At 34.4% G+C, this 3,339-nt stretch overlaps 1 non-coding gene across 1 annotated transcript; it reads left to right on the top strand.

The window, feature by feature from the left end:
• The first annotated feature begins 1,517 nt into the window (after window positions 1–1,517).
• LOC113754548 lies at window positions 1,518–1,672 on the top strand. Its single transcript, XR_003465231.1, has one exon. It is a non-coding gene; the product is annotated as a U1 spliceosomal RNA (small nuclear RNA).
• Window positions 1,673–3,339: the final 1,667 nt, after the last annotated feature.

Genomic DNA, 3,339 nt, shown 5'->3' with positions numbered 1-3,339 from the left:
GACGAGCAACATATAGTTATCTGCAAACTACGTTATCACCTTAGGTTGCATTTGCTCATGGATTAATTCTGTAATAAACACCAAAAGTTTTCCAAATCCAGATGAAGAAGAGAATACCTGCAAGGACTGATGCGGTGACCAGAAGAAGCCGTGGGTGGCCCAAGAGAGGAGGTGTGAATTGTCTGTCTGATCAGATGGGAGAAATTAGAGAAGGAGAGAATATGTAGTGAGAGTGAAAGCTTTAGAAATATACTTGAAAGTTTACAAATTACATTCTGAGTTTGATTGATTGATCACGACAACTATTTATTTCTTTGGAAAAAATCTGAGAGGAGTGAAGAGCAGCAGAAATTGAAGAAAAATTGTGCTAACTTTTTCTTTGCATTCAGGGTGTAAAAGTTTGATGGCTTTGGATTTTTCTTTCACTATGCAGTAATGCACACCCAGCTTTTTTAAAAGTCCTATCTAGAAACTTTAACAGTTACTTACTGCAAATATTTTTTGAGTCCTGATTTCTAGTTTTCTTCTTTTGTTTCCCCTTTCTTTTTTTTGGTCACCTATTCTTTTTCCTTATAAATTAGAAATGGTTTGTGAAAAAAGAAAATTTCTTGGTCCACTAATTTTTTTTACAATTTCACGTAAATTGCTTCTTAAGAAGGGGCCATGCCCAAAGAACTAAAAAGGTCATTTGTGTGGATGTTTTGTGTGATTGTGAGTGCTTTTATCTGGTGGTGTTCGATGGTTACTCTAGTCAGATTATGCTGACAGTCAAATTAGTTTCATGAAGGTAAAGAGAAAAGCAAACTCTTAAAAAGACAGTTTATCCATTGAAACTATCTGTATCCAATCTAATCTGTGTATATCGATATACCCTCTTTAGAACTATAGTTCTTCTCTTTTCAAGTGATAGCATCATTTGGCTCTTAGTATTTTGTTATTTCCATGGTACCCTCACCTCTCATATCCAAGTTCAAATGTTTTAATTGGGATGATAATTACTAAAATGAAACTTTTCCTCTTCTAAAGTTCACTGTACTATATTACAAGACAAAAATGAAAAAGGAGAAAGGGAAAAGGTCATTGCAATTAGACATCTTAAAACACTTAAAGATTGATTGTAAAAAATCCTATGATACCTTTTGGCTACCATTCCTTCAGTTTGTATCTCTCATTAAAATAATAGTTTAAATATTAAATATGTAAGTATATTTAATTTAATGGTCCATAACACTTCTATCGCTATCTAACGGTGAATTTCACTTGTGAGCGTGATACCTAAAAGGGGCCATAGAATCTCCATAATATTGCAACTGATGATGTATATTTATTGACTATTAATTTGCTTTTTATCCGGAACGTAACAATACTTGTTAGTTGTTACTAGCTAGGAGTTAGGACCCACAATAAAGAATAGAATGACAAAAGCATTGACGAAAGCATCATCCCAAATCGGGACAGATAGGAGCCGACAAGCCTTGTAATGGATTTTTAAATATCCATGGAAGCTACTTGGAAACACACTTACCTGGACGGGGTCAATGGGTGATCAACAAGGCCCATGGCCTAAGTTGGTGACCTCCACTGCACTTGGGAGGGGTGCCCGCCTAAGATCAGCCCAAGTTGGTTGAGCCTACATCCTAGTAGAGGGGGCCTGCGTTCGCGCGACTCCTGCCCAACTCTTAATTCTAAAATATTTTCTTATAACTTTGTGGGCTTTGAGGCTCTTAATTGCCAGGTGGAGCCTATAACTCCAAATCATGAGAGTTAATTTTTTTTTTCTTTCTGACATTTTCTTACGAAAGTAAGAATTTTTGGCAAATAAACCTAACTCCCCACAGTAACTCCAAAAGCCGGTAACTTTTGGAGTCCTGTGAGGGACTTATAAACCTAAACCCCAACCCCCCCATTACCGATGTGGGATAGAAAACCCCACAGGGTTAATTATTATGAGAGTTACTGTGGCAAATCATTATGAGAGTTAATTACTCCCTCCAAAAATATCCTTCTATTAAATGGAGTATGACTAAATACATTAAAAAAGTATGATTAATGATTAATTTAGCTTTACAGTAAATAAATTAGGTTACATTCAGTAATAACCTATATTAAATAAGGGTATCTTAGAAAAATTACAAATTAACTACATATACATTCATCAATTGAAAAGTGAACTACAATTTAAGATGGATAAAAAAGAAAAACAAGTTTATCAAAGAAGGAAAACAAGTCTAGGGCATTTTAGAGAACTTACAAATTAACTACATCAACATTTTTCAATTGAAGATTGGATTATAATTTGAGATGAATATAAAAAGAAAATAAGTCTATCAAAATGGGACGGAGGAAGTATATATATCAATTTCTTGTTGGAAGAAATTATGTGAGTTGAGATGTCGGAGAGCACACATGGAAGGCAGCTTTAACAAGGAAAAACCAATAATATCATTATTCTATTTTGTCAATTATTTAACCAAGTAACAATCTATATGCCATAACTTATTCAATATGATTTCATCAAGGCAATGATATATTAAATAACAAAAATCAAAATATCCAGGTGATCTAAGGACCTTTTGCTTCTTTGCATATTAGAGTTAAAGTTTAGGAATAATCAATCCCCTTTTGATGCTTACTAGAGATCCCAAGGGAAATACCAGGGAATGCATGTGGTCTGGAGGTCTACCTTTTTAACACTCAGATCACGTCACGATGAGACAACATATGGTAAAGGTTTGAAATCCATAGGTCCTTAATACAAACTACATAGAAACCCAAGTCCCATTTAAAATTGAATAGCTACAAATGTAGAAATAATCACGCCCGTGACATCCATCCCTAATAAAGGTCTCGGTGGCTCTGGTGGATTCTCAAATCTTTCATTTAAGTTATGAAGGAATTGGCGGATGGAATCACGACTAAGATCAAGAAGGAACTGTTCATAAATGAAGAGGGTATGCATCGTAGTCCATCATTTGGTCCAGTTCCAGCCTTCAAATTCAATTTGTAGGCAATCAGGCACTCAGCATTAATCAAAGCAACTCCAAAATAAAATAGGATCAAAAGGCATTCGCAACTTGGAATTAACTTAATTCATACTTACCTCTAAATATGTCAATCGATCGAATCTTACCCAGATCCAATATATTTTGGATAGGATCTGGGTTTAATTTCTCAAACTTAGATTTCACTCGGAGTCAAATTCTATCTGTAGGTAAGAAAGTTTTGGATTTGGATTCGGTCCAATATTTTGTGATCCAAATCCAAATCAGACCTTATCTAGAGGCACATACATACATATATATATATATATATATATATATATGGGTTAAAAACAAAAAA

The sequence above is a fragment of the Coffea eugenioides genome, chromosome 11 (assembly GCF_003713205.1).
Source record: "Coffea eugenioides isolate CCC68of chromosome 11, Ceug_1.0, whole genome shotgun sequence".
NCBI lineage: Eukaryota > Viridiplantae > Streptophyta > Magnoliopsida > Gentianales > Rubiaceae > Coffea > Coffea eugenioides.
Note: the sequence above shows the minus strand (reverse complement) of the source record. Positions and strands in the feature narration are given on the sequence as shown.